Genomic DNA, 11989 nt, shown 5'->3' with positions numbered 1-11989 from the left:
ATTAATAATTTTGGTGAAGGTTTTTTCGGTTTTATACCCCATCTTTCAACCAGTGGTGAAATTCTTTTATTTGTGTTCTTTTTCTTGTGTACCTCTTTCACTTTTCATGACTATCAAGTAAGGTACGATGTTCCCTATAATTCATAAATAAAAAGTTATTAGTGGTACATAGTACTAGTTTAAACTACTCTATTTAATTGAATATATACTAGAAATCGGCTTTAATCGACTTTACACAATCATCTTTTTAATTTTGCTATTTCCACAGTTAAAAAACATGTATCGTTGACCATTAATTTAAACCTTTTATGCCAACTCTACATATTTACCATCTTTTGTTTTTTCTCGACCCAATAGAGTATCCAACATTTATGTTCTCTTTTATCATTGCTTTAATAGCATCACTTAGAAATCTAGAATAAAATTCCACGTACTCTTCTGCCAAATACCCTTTAGCAATGGACCCTTCTGGTTTACTTCTATTATTGACATACGACTTTAACATACCCAGCTATCACTCAATTCTAAAAATCCATCCAAGGTGCACTGGTACTCTGAATTCCATTTTCTTTCACAAGTGAACTAGAAGGTGAACCACAATATCAAAAAAGGCAGGTGGGAATATAGTTTCTAACTGGCAGAGCATTTCTATTATTTCTGCTTGCAACTTTGGAATATCTTCCAACTCAATCACTTTGTCGCATAATCCCAAAAAATGCACTCAGTCTCATCAAAGTCATTGCAACATCTGTATTGAGGTCTTAACGTCAACAAATTATAGTAAATACTAAAGCATAAATTGCACATCATGAATTTTATACCCAAACATCTTTATTTCACTAATTTGCACGCATCAACTAATATTACATGCGGTTCCATGTGGAAGTTTCGCATTCAGGAACACAGAACATAATCTTTTCTTTTCTTTTTTCGTCATGTCAAAAATTGTTGCTCTCATTTCGTATTGATTCTTAACACCAATTCTAATAGGGTAAAGAACCTTCTGAATACTCATTTCTTAAAGAACTTTTTAAGTGCTGAGATGATCTTTCATCTTGCCGCCAATATTCAACAAAGTCCCTAATATTTATCACACATATGTTTTTCTATATGCATGACATCTAAACTATGCTTAACTAAATTTTCCCTCTAATATGGTAACTGAAAAAGATGGACTTCTTTTTAAACGGACAACCTGTCTCATTTTTCTTTCCTTTGTATCACGATTCTAGAAATAATTCTCATATCGAGATAATAGTGCTTTAATGTCCATTCCAAATTATGGAGGTGTAGTTAAAATCTTCTACACTCTGATCTATGCTTATGGTCAGGAGGCAGAAATTTTTGGTGGTTCATATTATAAACTTTTTGATTATATTTCAAATTGGATAAAGAAGTGCAAAAGTGGCAATTAAGACAACCTAATTTACCCTTGGTTTTCCACCCCGATAAAAGTGTGTACCCCGAAAAATCACTATTGGTCCAAAGTAGACTCGCGTGCAACCTTAATGTTTAGTCATCAACGGTATTGTAAGGTTATAAACCTACTTTCCATATTTGTTTTAACTCTGCAACTGGTGGCTGCATATAGACATCTATGTCGTTACCAGTGTATACGAGACTAGGGGTTACTGTTGATAAAATTTTCTGATTTCATAATCAACCAAGGAGGAAGATTATAATTGACTAGAATAATAGGCCAATTTTTGTGACTTATATTCATTGATCGGTAAGGAATAACGTCGTTCGCGGCTAAACCGTACCAAACATTTCAGATGTTTGCGGAAAAATTAGATGGCAGGGATCCATCGACTTCCAGCCTTCTGCATCCGCTCAATGTCCTAACTTTCCATCTTTTGTCTAACCCACTGCATGTCATTCATGAGTTCTTAGAGAAAGTATCTCAAGACTTTTGCAGGAACCTTAGAAATATGTTCTTTTATGTAGAAACATGTGCATTGTTGTCTTTTTTAGGGACTTGACACACCACAAAATGTATACTCATTTTTATTAACATTTTCAGCCGAGTATATCATGCAATCGTTTGGACAATCATGTATTTTTTTTATAATCAATCCCTAAATCTCTTATCATTTTTATGGAACATTAAAAGAAGAAAGCAGATTTACATCAGTAAATGCTTTCTTAACCAGCTGTAGAATACTGCTTAATGCAAACTTGGTAAAACCATGACTGTACTTTAATTGATAATGTCTAACCATGAAACCTAAATGAGTGAATTCTAAGACATGGGAAACAGTGGTTGTTTCCCTTCCTCAACAACCTTATAAAAATCTTTCATGGCTTCATTCATGCCATTTCTATCTTTGTCTTCATTGTGAATCATTTCATCAAAATCATCACCTAGGTACCTCTGTCATAGTTCATCTCATCATTACATGTTTTTCTGAACATATCGATTGACACTTCATATATCCAATTAGAAAATGATGGACAGGGACCATTCAGCACAAGATGATCATATACATTTTCTTCTGAGTACCAGTACCGATTACTATAATCTTTGGAATTCAACAGCTCTGACGGGGACTCAAATCTCGAGACATAAAAATATTATCAATGATGAGTCCAGTGTCCCAGAGTGACGGTTTCTTTTATCATCCTTATCCCAAAGACTGATCGCTGTATCTAGACAAAGAGTCTTAGAGTTTTACTCGAAAATGGGCCTCAATCATTGTCCATTTCCCACGCTCTTGTATGACTGAAGGAAAAGGACATATTAGTAATGTTGGCCCAGTTGACTAGGCCCATTAAGTTGAGTCGAGAGTACATTGTCGGTTTAGGACGCCCAAGAGACGAAGGCCTACAGGGGGAATGGGTCGGCGGTTGAATGTGACTGAAGAATCCATAGGACAATCCACTCACCCATAATGTTTCTCTATATCTATCACCAATATATCTATCACCAATTGAACTAATGAGGTGTCATATTTGAGGTTTGAATACATTCTATACACATTCATACACACACTCACACCATCAATTTAATTAAGAAGGTGTTAAATCTGAGGTTTGAATATAATTTCTACACATTCATACTCACACTCGCAAGTACTTCAGAGCTCTAGAGTCTTGAACCTACAATCTTTCAAGTTAACTTATTCTTTCATTGTAGGTGAATAGAGGAAAAATATTCAGCACTCTCTTCCTTGTGGGTCTAACCGAACAAGGGCCTAAAATCTATTCTAGTAACTTATTTTAAATTGATGATTAAATTACTTGTGAGACTCGTTTGCATATCTAGCCGGAACAGACAATTCTTTGATCTCGACATTGGCAATCAATTCCTCAACATTTTTGTCGTATATTAAACCTTTTTCATACAAAACCTAACAAGTTCATTATAAACATTAAATTAACTGTTCGGAAAAGAAAATGTATATATAAGAAAATATGATTATAGGTAGCCACTAGCGAGAGAGTAACATTCATACTTACACTATATTACATTATTAAAATTAAAATAATATATTTTTATTTAGCAAAAAAAAATATATAATATATTTTTTAGTGATGTGTTATATACTTAAACTTTGATATATAGTTAGTATTTTAGCCCATGGACCTAACATTGGGGGGAATTGTTTAAATACATCTTAAAAACTCTAAAATAACTTTTTTTAATTTAATATACATATAATAATTTTTAAATTAAGCTAAATTTTTAAGGGGCCTATTTATCTTAAAAGAATATTACATTATAAACACCTATGTTTATTTTGTACGGTTTCAACTCAATAATCAAATTAATAAATATGGCATTCGATAGCTCAAAAGTTAACAATTTATTCTGGATTGTCAAACTTCCTAAGGCTCAGGCTGAGACTATTTTAAAACATGTACTCAATTCTAAGGCTATATATAAGACATGTTAGTAAAAAAATAAGAGGAATGATAGAGTTCCCAAAAACTCAATTCCAAGGCTATATACAGTTTCCAAAAACTTACCCCAAAATTTGTCTCATATTACAAATAACAAGAGTTTATTGGTATGATTGGTTGTAATTTTTATAAAATGATGGGTGCATGATGCATATATATTGCTCACAAAATATAGTTTTCCACATGTTATTTGGAACAAATTTTGATACAAAATTTTAGTACCACTAAGATCACTCAAAAAATAAAAATGTCATTAAAATACAGGCATAAGAAAGGGTTGTAATATGTTAGTAATTAATGTGTAAATGCAGTCAAGGTAGTAGTATTATACGGTGTAAAAGGTCTAACACCATGATTTAAAGGAAATTGGAGAATTATAAAATATGAAGAAGTTCAATACAAATATTTGAATGTATCAAAAAAATATTTTTAGATGGAAATTTGTTTAAAAAAACAGCTTCAAAGGATGCTATATTTTTCCCGAAGAAAGAAAATATTATTCTCCTTTTTGTTTATTAGGAAATAGACATATTCTTAAATATAAACGCTTTTAAAAAAATTCTTAGAATGGCATAGGACAAATGCCAAACGAATTATGGTTAGGATTTTCATATAATCCAACATAGCCGTTACTCATACTAAAATTAAAAATAAAACACTAACTTACACTACAAGAAAACAGGACAAAATCGACCGTAAAAAATGGTCGGTTAAGAGGCAAAACGGTCGGTTAAAAGGGTCATAACCGACCACCAGGGTTGGTCGGTTTTAGCCTGGTTGGTTATGACCTTTGGTCGGGTTTAAGCCTCATAACCAACCAACACAGTGGTCGGTTAAGTGTCGGGGCATTTTACTAAAATGTGGGGTCACTGTGTACACGTGGTAACACGTGTGCACACGTGTCACCACGTCACTCTGTCATAACCGACCCTACCACAGGTGGTCGGTTATGTCTATTTCTAAATGTTGACTGGAACTCATAACCGACCGTAGTCAAAGTATGCATATCGGTCGGTTTTATTTCAGAAGCTAACTCAAACTTCATAACCAACCGTCCTAAAACCGACCACCCTCTAAAGAAGATGGTTGGTTATGTCTATTTCTAAATGTTGACTGGAACTGATAACCGACCGTGGTCAAAGTGTGCACATCGGTCGGTTTTATTTCAGAAGCTAACTAAAACTTTATAACCAACCGTCCTAAAACCGACCACCCTCTAAAGAAGACGGTCGGTTATGTCTATTTTTAAAATATTGACTGGAACTCATAACCGACTGTGGTCAAAGTGTGCACATCGGTCGGTTTTATTTCAGAAGCTAACTTAAATGTCATAACCGACCGTCCTAAAACCGACCGTCCTCTAAAGAAGACGGTCGGTTTTATGAAGAAGGTGGTCGATTATGTCACCTGACGGTCGGTTTTCTGGGTTTTGTAATGGTCAAAAGTGGTCGGTTATGCATATTGTCGGTCGGTTTTAAGGTCTAATTTTTAAAAAAATTGTAGGTTTTTCTGCAGCCCCTGGATGCCAAACCAAATCAATACACAAATCCAATCCAATCACAACCAAACAACCAAACAACCAAAACAAACAACAATGATAATCATTAAACTATACTACTCAAAATCATTCGCAAAAACTAGTAAATTTCATAATTAAACCATAGTAATTAAATCCAACGGAAACATTCACAAACTCCGATAACCGGAGGATTAAACCGTATCATTACATCATTATAGTCATAAAACCATCACAACGTATTATATTACATCCCATAACCATCAAATTACAATAGTCTTAAAACCGATCAATATAAACTAATCCGACAAATCAACATCGGATGATCTACCGCCATCACCGCCGCCATCATCAAAGTCCTCATCATCGGAGGTCTCATCCTCGGACGTGTAATCCTTATCGACTTCCATAGCACGCAGATTGTTTTCCTAGATACAAGTTTAATTAAACTAGTTAAAAAGAAGAAACAAAATTTACATGTCAATGAAAACAATAAATAAACAAGAAGGTCAAAAATTATACCTCCGCAACACGAGCTTCCGTCTTTTGGACGATATCTTCAATCAAGGAGCCCACGATATGCATGATCTCGCCAACGATAAGGTTATTACATTGCAACCTTTGGCTAGGATCGGAGGATGGATCCGAGGCCTCGAGAGCGGTACATGCGAATGTAGCTATTTCCGCATCGAAAAGTTGGCGAGCAAACCGATTTGGATTAGCACGGATCTCTGTAAGCACATTCCTCACGATGGCAAAATATACATTGTCGGGGATGGCTTCACGTTGTCTCGGAGCGGATGAGGATGAGCCGGCTTCATTCCGTGTGGAATCTCGGTACCGGGTAGCAAGTGTAGGCCAGAGATCGGTGGCCCGAGCATTGGGGAACCCCACCACATAACGCTTCCATCCACCAATCCCACGACTCATCCCGATCACCCCTTTGTGTAACCTTCACGGGCATTCGCTCGAGAATGGCGGCATATCGTTCCTACAAGTTCATTTAAAATAATTAACGATGCATTTAAAATCAAATAAAAATTCATATAAAATCACATATAAAAATGCATTTAAAATCACATAAATACATAAAAAATCACATATTAAGGATGCATCTAAAATCACATAAAAATGCATATAAAATCACATATAAAAATGCATTTAAAATCACATAAATATATATAAAATCACATATTAACCCTCATTTAAAATCATAAAAAATGCATATTAAATCACATAAAAATGCATTTAAAATCACATTAAAATACATATAAAATCACATATTAAATATGCATATAAAATCACATTAAAATGCATATAAAATCACATTAAAATACATATAAAATCACATATTAAAGGTGAATTTAAAATCACATAAAAATGCATATAAAATCACATAAAAATGCATTTAAAAATACATTAAATACATATAAAATCACATATTAAAGATGCATTTAAAATCACATAAAAATGCATATAAAATCACATGAAAATACATATAAATTCACTTATTAAAGATGCATTTAAAATCATATAAAATGGTAATAAAAGTACATAAAAATTACCACAATACGCATGGCGGCCAGTGTAGTGTAGACGGGATTTTCCGGATCCGATCCAACTTTCCTATGACATTTATCCCACACCTCGAGGCTCATCGGCTTTTTCTTGTTCTTGTTCGTCATTACCTTTCAAAATATTAAACAACTTATATTAGCACGTCCTAATAATTAGTTGATTATATTAAATATGGTGAACGTGTATGTATGTGTGTGTGATGGAATATAATAATATTACCTCCCGAACTTTATTGAATGACCTTGCACCGGCACTATGCTATCTTTCAACTTGTTGTCGGTTGGTGGATCCAACCGATGACCGGTGCAAGTGTCCTTCATTCTTCTCCCACTACTCCAAAAGGTCCTTCCAAAAAGGAACGGACCGATAAGGTGGCTTCAAAGACAACTTGCTCACACCCTCCTCCCTTGCTTTTCGCTCCACCCTCTTCTTAAGCTCGTTCAAAGTCCTTTTTATCGTCACTTTAATGTGATCTTCCACAATTTTTCGGGCCTTTGAACGGCTTTGCCCCTTAAGATGCCTATAATATTTCTAAAATTGCAAAAAAAGAAAACGAGAATAAATGCATCATAAAATCAAGAAATAAATGACAATTACAAAAAAAAAATTAACTTAGTTTAAACTCCTCGACTCTTGCATTCAACCAACCTGGGTGACGTTCTTCTATATCGGTATAAGTGTAACACCCAAGAGGCCACTTCTCCCGAATCATAGCCAAAAGCATTTTCTTAGCCGTATCATCTTCAATACTATATTTAAACAAAAGAAAACAATAAACATTAACAGTTCACATAACAATATTGAACAGAACCAAAAATATAAACATATAGGAATAATGCAATTTAAAAACTTTTTAACTTACTGTCCATCGGAGATATCAATGCGATATGGCTTCAATGGCGGTGTCTCTCCATATATGCCACTCGAATGTGATCGAGGTCGCCTTCCTCGCCATTCTCGCTCCTCCGTATTTGTCATGTGCCGAGTCGGATCATTCGGGTCTTAATCCGAATCCGTTGGCTCATCCTGTAAATGCAAATTCCCTTTTTTTCCTTTGGCACCCTTACCTTTGCCCTTCTTACTCGCGACTTTGGCCTTTCCCTTGGCCTTTGCCTTCCCCTTATCTTTTTCCGGCTCCTTGTCTTTCCCTTTCCCTTTTTTCGCCATCGCCAACACCACAAGACTTATCATAACCAATGTCAACATCCAAGCAAAAAGATCCTAAAATAAATATTAAAAATATATTAGGCAATATGAAAATAAACAAATCGATGAAACGACTTGCATTAGTAAATCACATTACATAAAAAAGCATTTAAAATCATATAAAATGCATATAAAATGCATATAAACGTATCCATTTCACAAATTAATGATAAAAATAAACACAACTAATTAGAGCATTATTTAATTACGTAAATTAAACCATTAAATCAACTTAATCTATATATACAATAAATTAAAGTTCCAAACTCACATATAAAGTGCAATATTTATCCATTTTTGAGTACGGATCATGTTTACAAGAGCAAACCCCTACAAATTAAGCCTAAACATACATTTATACTTCTACCTAAATGTAAACAAACTGACAAAAACCCTAAAATTTATACTTATACATATATTCAACAAATTGACAAAACCGACGAATCTTTTACATCCAAAATTTTACATGAAAACTGAAAAATCATATGAACTTCAATTTAAGTGAGAATTATCCATTTCGAGTACTTTTATGTGTTAACGAGAGCAAACCGCTAAAAATTAACCCTAAAAATACATTTGTAGTTCTAAAAAGAGTAAACAAACCGATGAAACACCCAAAAATTATGACTTTAAACTATATTAAACAAATTGACATAACCGACGAATGTTTAACATGCAAAACTTTACATAAAAACTGAAAAATCAATTAAGTTTGATTTGAAGTGAAACACATCAATTTATGTGAGAATAATACTTTAACAAACACAAAAAATATATAATTAACTTTGAAGCATATATGTAAACACAAAAAATACATACACATACACACATATATGCAATCGAGTTAAAAAATATCTTAATCGTAAGAAAATCTTACATCGAGAGCGAAACCGGAGGCAATGAGAGATGATTTGGGGCTCCCTTGTGAATACGCCATTGAATCGAAGTATTTTAGTGAAGTTTTGAGTGTAAGAGAGAGATATAGAGAAAATAGAGAGATAGAGAAAGAAATAGAGAATAGAAAAGTGAATTGTTTTTTATTTATAACAGACTTAAAACCGACCACCTGGCACTTAAAACTGACCACCAGGTCGGTCGGTTTTAACCTTGAACCCTGTGCAGCATGCAAAACGGTGTCGTTTTGCTCTATGCAGGGTTTTTTAATTTTTCCCAAAAAAACCCGCATTTTTTTAGGTGGTCGGTTATGACCCAAAGTGGTCGGTTTTATAGTATTTAATTTTTTAATTTTTTTTTTAATTTTAGGGTTTATGGTTCAGGGTTTAAGGGTTACAAACCCCTAAATTAAAAAAAATCTTATAAAAACATGATAATTATTATTTAAATAGCTTAATTTTTGGTACATTTGCTCATTTTTACCGCGTCGGTTCATCCGTATGGTTCGATCATGTGTATTTTATAATTTATATTTTTTAATTATTTCACTTTTTTAATCAAAATTACTAATTTTCTTATAAAAACGTATTTTTGATCGTTCAAATGTGCTAATTTTTTGTGCATTAATATATTTTTACATGAAGTTAACATCCGTTCGGTTCGATCGTTAAAAATAAATTTTAAAATTATACTTATTGTATTGAATGGTATGTTCAACTTATTATGTCTTTAGAATGCCAACATACTTACTGAAATAATTATATTCCATATGATTTTGATTATACTATTTTTCAAATAGCCTAATTTTCTGTACATTTGTTCATTTTCACCGCGTTAGTCCATCCATACGATTCGATCATGTGTATTTTATATTTTTCATTTTTTTTTAATTTTTAATTAAATTTGTTAATTTACTTATAAAAACGTAATGGTACTCATTCAAAAGTGCTAATTTTTTGTGCATAAGCATATTTTGACATGAAATTAACATCTGTACGGCTCGATCGTTGAAAATAAGTATTAAAAATATACTTTTACCAAGACTGCTAAAACCCATTAAAAATTTACTATAACTTATAAATAAAGTATCCTAATCATTACAAAATTTACTAAAAATCATCTTTAAAATATAAATGACGTTATTCAAAATCATCAAAACCATCATCATCTTCGTCATCATCATCATCCTCATTGTCACCTCACTTATTTCTTCTTCTCCTTCATTTTAATCATCATCATCCTTCAAATCATCTTCTTTGTCTTCTTCTTCTTCACGCCGAATAAACGGTATTTGTCCATATTGTGCAAAATTGACAAAGAGCGAAAACGAGGTCGATGCACTAGATCTATCTTCCTGAAAAGCATCCTCTATATCATTTTGCGCAACAATAGATTCATCAATTGGGCGACTTTTAGATTTGACCACCGTATATATTTTCGCTTTTGGATCCAATACACTGGGAGCATAATATACTTGTGAGGCTTGACTAGCTAAAATAAAAATCTCATTTGACTTCAATCTTGAAGTCATATCAATTGTAATCACACGATTCTTATCAATCTTCACACCATTACCAATACTATCAAACCATATACATTTGAACAAATATACATGATTGTATCCTTAATAAATAAGTCTAATAATTTCTTGTAGTTGACCATAATAATCAAGATTATTTCCGTGCAAATTTCCTTTAAGAACAATACCAGAACCAGATGCCGATTTTGTTGAATATTTATATCCATTAACTTGACAAGTCTCAAAAGTCATAACTTTTAATACTGGCCCTTCAAGTAAGTCCCTAAAACGAGGTCCTTCCACCTCATCTTTATAAACCTAAAAATAATTCAAATCGATGAGACGTTGTAATTATAAGAATTTTTAAAAAAAATCAGGCAAATTAAAAATAGATAAATACCTTTTGTTTAAACCAAGTTTTAAATCGACTTTTGACAATACAATCTAAACCTTGAGGTGTTGTTTCCGGGAGTTGTCGCATAACATGATCTTGGTACTTCCTACAATATAAAGTAAGATCATGCATGTGTCATTAACAAAAATTATTACGCATATTTTTTAAAGTAAGATTTGGTATCTTAGATAAGATTGAACTTCAGTAGAGTTTAAAAGAACATATTCTTTCGGTAACTCTCGTTCATCATCACTCATGTATCGAGTGAGTTCATTTCCAAGAGATTGAATTGGATATTTGAACACTTTTAAATTCTCGGAATTTTGCACATCAAAAAAAAACCTCGTTACGACGTACCTTATTATGGATCGTGTCAGAGGCAAAATAAAAAGAACAAATATTAAGAATCTCCTCCTCCATATATCGTTCGGCAATTGACCCCTCAACCCTTGCTTTATTACCGACTTTTTGTTTTAATTTTCCCAACAAACGTTCAATCGGATACATCCAATGCCCATAAGCAGGTCCAGTAAGTCTAATTTCTTCGGCTAAATGTACAACCAAGTGTTCCATCGAATCAAACCAACTTTGAGGAAAAATCGTTTCCAACAAAGACAACGCTTTGATAACCGATTTTTCCATTATTTCGAAGTCGGTTTTTGTAACCACGGATGAACCTAAATCTTGGAAAAAGTTAGAAATTATCATGATTGCATCGGCAATAGGCGCCGGTAGAAGTTCACGAATTGCGAGAGGCAATAATTTTTGAAGAAAAATGTGACAATCGTGTGATTTGAATCCATAAAATGTACACTCCTCAACATTGCAACGACGTGATATATTTGAGGAACAACCATCCAAAAGTTTTGGTGAACTAATCCATTCACACAAAAGTTTATGTTGTTTTCTAGTAAGGGAATAAGGTGCTTTAGGAGACTTTCCTTTCTCATCGATCCACAAATGTGGTAACACCCCAAAA

The sequence above is a fragment of the Apium graveolens genome, chromosome 4, assembly GCF_009905375.1.
Source record: "Apium graveolens cultivar Ventura chromosome 4, ASM990537v1, whole genome shotgun sequence".
NCBI classification, from domain to species: Eukaryota; Viridiplantae; Streptophyta; class Magnoliopsida; order Apiales; family Apiaceae; genus Apium; species Apium graveolens.
Note: the sequence above shows the minus strand (reverse complement) of the source record.